Source organism: Argentina anserina, chromosome 1 (assembly GCF_933775445.1).
Source record: "Argentina anserina chromosome 1, drPotAnse1.1, whole genome shotgun sequence".
In the NCBI taxonomy this organism is placed as follows: domain Eukaryota; kingdom Viridiplantae; phylum Streptophyta; class Magnoliopsida; order Rosales; family Rosaceae; genus Argentina; species Argentina anserina.
Window position 1 is genome coordinate 21,164,770 of NC_065872.1, and position 7,543 is coordinate 21,172,312.

A 7,543-nucleotide genomic window follows, 5' to 3' on the forward strand; every position below is an offset into this window, starting at 1 on the left:
CTATTTGCAACGAATCATAAAAGATTCGGGTCGTAACAATTCTCCTCTCCTTAGAAAAATTTCGCCCTTGAAATTTTATCTACTTAAGAGGATAGGGTAGTATTGACTCATCTAACCTTGCATCCCCCAAGTAGCCTCTCTTCCCTTTTTCCTCTCTAACCACACATACACGACGGTAAAATAAATAGAATTATAAGTTGGTCGTCGTTTAGGGATTAAATCTTCTAAACCCAACTGATAACAAAAACCCTGATGACTTGTTGATAAATCGCAAAAACTCACCGCCTAAGCGCCAAGAAATTAATTCAGATAAATAAGGCCTCGGTGGAAAATATCGAACTCCCTTATGAGCTTTTCCGAAGTGACAAGATAGCAGGAAAATTACCCTTAGCACCTCGTCCTACGAGGAATCGCTAAAATTATAAATTAACTCACTAGTCAAATTCTCACGATTTGTTAACCCCTATTGGAAAGGACACAAGTCCATGAGGATCATGACCTCCCGGGTCACAACATTCATGACCCCCCCGGGTCACAACTAAATCAGTAAGTGATCCCACCACACTATGACCCATTAACATACATCTCAGAATACGACTATTGTTCTATATATCAGAATGTGTACCACTCATGGTACTACTCCCCTCTTCCAATGCCGCTGGAAATGTGCAAAATCCTTTTTCTTGGATTTCTCCAACTGTTTGACAAAACCAATGGTTATCATCAGAACTCTAGAAAATGCTTCTCACAACTATAGCTACTTGAGCGAACACTTGTATGCACAAGTTTCACTCGTATCAGGCAGAGAAATGCGACTTGCATCTATATGCTCTGCTTTTACTACCGTTACTGCAATACTATTTACAGAAAATTTGCACCTCAAATTCTAAATTATGCTCACCACCACATTTCATTACTCTCGGAAGGTAGACAACACTTCCATATACACTCGCTCTCCACTCAAATGTGGATGTTTGATATCCATGATCCTCTCTCTTCCTCCACTTGCCCAATTGAGTTCCTCCATAACTGCAGAGATATAGCTCATATCCATTCTTGGAGCAAGTCCTTTGAAATTCGAGGATCAAAGTACTACAATTATTGCAGTACATAAGGACGTCTCACATTAATAGCCTTATGTATATTGAGCTCTGAAAGTCCTAAATTCCCTGACTTCTAACTTCGACAATGTCAACCTCCATTATTGATTCTCCTCACGTAAATCTTCTGAAACGACCATACAGAAGGAAAGTCATCCTTATCATCTCGTCTCACGAGGAATAATCAAGTATAAATTAACTCGTCGCCTACTTCTTAAGATCTTTTAGCCCCTAATTAAAAGGACAACCGTCCATGCAAATCATGACCTCTCAGGTCATACCTGAATCCATAAGCGCTCCCACCACCCTACGATCCAATGAAAAGGTGTCACCAAATACGGATACGGTAATACATATCGAAATATGTAGCACCTCCATTAGCCCACACCATAGACAAGCTAAACCTCGAAATACCTCTCGAGTCAATGTGAACATTTTCTCCTAAGAGTTCTCAGCTTAAAATTCAATTTCAAATAATTAATGGCGCCACATCGATCCATTGGTGAAGTATAACATTCAACCAATAGGACCACTATCAAAAAGAGATTTACTAAAATAGCCTACATCTATGTCGAGTCGTGCCGGGGCTACTATCAAAAGAGGCATACCGAAATTTCGGCATATTCTCCCCTGAAAATAACGTGCCCCACCTACACAAAACAACACTACTAATAATCACAAAACCACCCCAACACCTGGAGCCATCTGCTCCTCCAATCAAAACGGCCTCCACAACATTTAAACAAATTCAAGCATCAACAATAATAATTCTCAACCTATAACATTCATAAAGACGTCTGTTACGCTATGAGACGTTAGGACACAAAACATCGATCGATCCCTGGAGCTTTCCGCTCCTCTTACCACAACCACCCAACCCACTTTACGACCACCAAAGTCGTTATTTACGTAAAATATAATTCCCGAAATAATTACTAAAATGCCCGAATTATCTAATCATATTACGAGATTTCCAATCTCGGATAAATATTCGAAAAAATATATAAAAAGTAGACTAGCCCGCTAGTCTACCAATAACTCGAAAATAGAACTGGACTAGCCCCGCTAGTCAACCTAATAATTCAATAATATAAACTAGACTAGCGGAAAAGATATCTCAGGCCGTAAAGTAAACTAGCCCCGCTAGTCCAAATAATACCAGGCCGTATAATGTGGACCAGCCCCGCTAGTCAAAATAATACTGTCAGATCATAACTGTAAACTAGCCCCGCTAGTCAAAATAATACTATCCAATAATTAAGGATAGCTAGAAGCCGACTGGTCCCATTACTCGCAACAATATAGTAAATATCCGGAAATGGACTAGCCCCGCTAGTCAAATAGGATAATCAATAAATAGTGAGCTAGCCTTGCTAGCCAAAATAAATGACAACGTCATACAATATGCCTAAACAATCTCAAGTTTTCAGTACCATCACGTCACGTTCACGGAGAGGGTATTGAATCATCATCTCATTTCCGGCTATGTAACCTCGCCTCCCGGGGCGGCATCGCCTCTCAGGTGGAAAAGTGATATCACGTAACCTCACCTCTCGGGCGGCATCGCCCTCCAGGCGGAAAAGTGATATAGTATGCTAACATAGTCACAAAAATAGATATCATTCATATTCGTTGATCATGCCCCCTTTGATGTTGCTACAAGAGAGGATACCGGATAGAATGACATATGATTCCGTTGATCCCCTTGAAAAGATTAAAGGAGAGGATACCGGAATAAAATAGAAAATCATTCTTATCCGTTGATCGTGCCCCTTTTAAATAGTTAAAGGAGAGGATACCGGATAAGAATAGATAGAGCGAGTACAGTTCCCAACCGTACGTATAAATCTCACATATATACACAACAAATTTCTGAGAATCTCATTCCCGAATAATTAGTCAACCACTTTCCGAATATCCCATAGGCATTACATATATATGTCTCAAATTCATTTCCAAGAAAATAAATAGAAATCACATTGTAAATAATCAAGAAAAATAAATTAAAACCCACATTTTCCCGAAAATCCCATTTTCGGTAATTTCTCAACAATTATAGTTTTCTGGAAACCTCATTTCTAAATAACTAACAAAAATAAATATTCGACAACTAAAATTAAATTTCTAGGATAATAATTACTTCAATAATTATTCAGGAATGAGATTCTCAGAAACTCTGATTTGCGGCTCGATCTGGACTACAAACAGCATGGAATCAGAACGAGAGGAAGGATTTAGGTTGGGTAGAAGCAACCCCGAGCTCCGAAGTTGCTGGAGATGGCGTCGCCAACTCCACTGGGTTTCCGATCGTTGTAGCTCCCCGCACGGTGGTCAGCGTCCGGTGATTTCAGTACCGATCGACTGGAAATGGTGAGGCGGTTCGAACGGAACCTGTGACATGCCAATCGGTGGCCAGACGGCGGAGATCAGCCAGTTGGAAAATTTCTGGGTTTTGTTTGAGTGAACAGTACCCGACCCGACATTTTCAGTCTTTTTCCCAAATTCTGATTTTTACCCCTATTTATACCTATTTCCAAAAATGCCTAAATACGTTCTTGATTCGTATCTCCTACATACGAACTCCGATTTAGGCGTGCCATGTGTCCACGAATTCGTATCGACGAGATCTACGACTTTCATGAAGGAAGTTTTCTCAAAAAACTCACGCATCGAAAAGTCAATTTTTAGAGTCGTCACACGTAGTACGACTCTCGTTCCGAGTAACAGATAAAACTATTCGCAACGAATCGTAAAAGATTCGGTCATAACAAAGCCTGTGGCCAGGTGATTTGTTACGATTAGTTAGAGCTCTAGTCTGTCTGTCGTGCACGACATGAGGGGTAACGTAGTGAGTTATCTGGGTCTCATGAGTGCACTTATTTTAAAAATAGTTAATTGTTATCGTCTCTTATTGCATTGGGGAAATGAAGTTTAATTTTCTCATATGAAGTAGTTATGACACTTGTTGGTGAGATTAATGATGAAATTATATAACTGTGGTTTATTCATACGAGTTGTTAAGCTTACCTTGTTTGTGTTTACAATCTTGGTGCACCAGTCAATGGGGTATGGGATAGACTTGCATGTGGGGATTAGCAAGCATCAGGAGCTTCTTGTTTGAGGACCGCTAAGCAGTTCTCCTTTTGTTTGGTGAAGACTTGAGCGAATTTTACATTATCCAGATTATGTTACTATTTTGTAAACATTGGTGATGTATGATTCGTGTTAAACTCAGTTTTGTTACACTGTTATTGTAAAATGATTTCAATATAATTGAGGTTATTTTAGAGTTATTTGAATTCACAACATTGAATTTGAATTGTATTGTTCAAATTTTGAGGTAATGACACCAAATGTGGTACTTCTCTCGTTGCCTGATCAAAAACCTTGCCAAGTAACAAAAACCTTGTGGGATAAAAATAACCTCGGTCGAAGGGGAAAAAGAGCACAACACTCCCTTCACATTTTGACTCATAGCATGTGGACATCAAATCCTCCCCCTCATGTTTGTATCTCCCCCTTCCATACTCCTATACATTTCACATGCTTAGCTTCTCGAATGTGGATTTAGGCAATGACTTAGTAAATATGTCTACCACATTGTCCTCATATCGAAATTGATTCACTTTGATCTTCAGGAATGTTTGTTGTTGCTGACTATCAAAGAATTTAAGCGATCGATATATGTTTGGTATTGTCACCTTTGATGTAACCTTGCTTCATTTGTTCAATGCAAGCAACATTATCTTCATAAATGCATGTAGGTTCATATGTGGTAGACTTCAAACCAAATGTGCCCCGGACATGCCTACTTATAGACCTCAGCCATATACATTCACGAACAGCTTCATGAATAGCTATGATCTCTGCATGATTCAAGAAAGTAGCAACAAGGGTGTGTTTAGTAGACCTCCAAGATGTCGCAGTGTTTCCCATAGTGAATACATAATCTGTCTGGGAATGACCTTTATACGGGTCAGAGAGATACCCAGTGTCAGCAAACCTGATCAAAACATCATTCAGGTTTCATTTTAAGGAGGAGGGATGTTGGACATCATTTCAGACGGATACAAAAGTGCTAGAGCCACTTATAAAATATGATGAGCCCGACTTTATCAAATCATCATTTGTTTTCTCTTTGTAGGGATAGAATAAGCCCATATCTATTGTACCCTTTAGATAGCAAAAGATGGTTTTTACACTAGTCAAATGGCGTTGCATTGGTGCAGAGCTATATCTACCTAACAAATTCACTGCAAATAAGATATTTGGTCTTGTGCATTGTGCTAAGTACAATAATGCCCCTATTACACTTAGGTAGGGCACTTCTGTCCCTAACACGTCTTCGTCGTCATCCTAAGGACGAAACGGCTCTTTTTTGGGGTCAAGACTCCGAGAGACCATGGGAATGCAAACAGGTTTGACTTTATCATCATTAAAGCGCTTGAGCATTTTTCTGTATAAATCAATTGGTGAACGAATATTCAATCAGTATGTTGCTCAAGTTCTAAACCGAGACAAAATCATGTTTTCCCAAGATCTTTCATCTTAAATTCAGATTTGAGTTGCTTTGCGGTTTCCTCTAATTCATTTAGAGTTCCAATCAAGTTCATGTCATTAACATAAACAGCAACAATAGCAAACCCTGAACTTGTCTTCTTAATAAAAACACAAGGGCACAACTCGTTATTCACATATCCCTTCCCTATCAAGTATTCACTTAGATGGTTATACCATATACGTCCAGGTTGTTTCAATCCATATAGTGAGCGTCTCAATCTAATTGAATATGCGCTCTTTGGTCTAGAGCTACTTGATTTAGGTATTTGAAGTCAAATAGGAACCTTCATATATAATTTAGTATCTACGCAGTGACCACGTCCATTAGATGTATATTTAGTTTGTTTTTTCATTACCGAACATACAAGGTAGTGGAACGTTATCATGTCCATTACGAGAGAATAAGTCTCCTCGTAATCGATTCTAGGGCGTTGTGAGAAGCCTTGCGCGAGAAGGCGAGCTTTATACCATACAATCTCATTTCTCTCATTATGCTCTCTAACAAAGACCCATTTATATCCAACTGATTTTATGTTAAGAGGTGTTGGTGCAACGGGCCCAAAGACCTTCCTCTTCGCTAGTGAATCCAATCCAGCCTGGATCGCATTTCTCCATTTTGGTCAATCTACTCTAAGTTGGCATTCTTCAACCGAGCGAGGTTCGATATCATCTGAATTAATAATCTCACATGCGACAGAGTATGTGAATATATCATCAATTATGATGAAATTTCTATCCCACGTCCCATGTATACTAGTGTAGTTAACATAGATCTCTATATTCTGAGGTTCTGGTGTTGAGGCGTCCCCTAATGATGTCTCTTGGACATAACCATAATCTAAAATATTCTCATGAGAGGGATTTTGCATGTCGATGATTAATGGACCATGTTGTGCCAAGCTCGTTTTTTTCCTTGGGCGAGAATCCGTCGAACTTGTAGGTCTCCCACGCATTCTAGTGTTACCCGTGGCCTGGTTGCCACATTGGCACCTACTCCAGCAACTGCATGTCCTTTGTCAGGGACGTCAATCCTTGCAGGCACATTTGCAACAATTATGTGTGATCTCGTCACTTTAGCAATGTTAGCAAATGCATCAAGCATAGAGTCTACTACATTTAGTAATGTCTCATTAAAGTGACAATCTGCGAATCTAGCGGTAAAGAGATCGCCTGTCAAGGTATCTATATAGTGAATTATTGTCGTTGATTCATATCCAACATAAATATCCATTCGACGTTGAGGGCCCATTTTTCTGCGTTGTGGCGGCGCAATTAATACGTAAACTAGACACTCAAATATGCGTAAGTGCAAGACATTAGGCTCGTACCCTATCACCAATTGTAACGCATAAAAGATTGAGTATAGTGGGCCTCAAGTGGATTAGTACAGCTGCATGCAATATTGCATAACCCAAAGTAGTAATCGGAACATTGGCACACATTATCAATGTTCTAGCAACCAATTGAAGTCTCTTAATTGCGGCTTCTATGAGACCATTTTGGGTGTGTACATGAGGAGCAAGGTACTCAACATCTATTCCAATGGACATGCAATAATCATCGAAAGACTTTGATGTAAACTCTCCAACATAGTCAAGGCGTATTGACTTATAGGATGATCCGGGTGGTGAGCCCGTAAACGAAGAAGTTTGGCTAGGAGCTTAGCGTATGCAGCCTTTCGTGTGGATAATAACGCGACAGTAATATAATTCAATATCGAATAAAAACTAAAATTGTATTCCTAATTAAAACCAACAAAATACACCAAAGTTTCTTGCCAAATGAGATCTACTCCAACCCAAACCAACAAATGAAAAAAATGGTTATGGCAAATGCCATTACAAATGTCCTTGGAATATAATAATACTAAGCATAATCAGCAG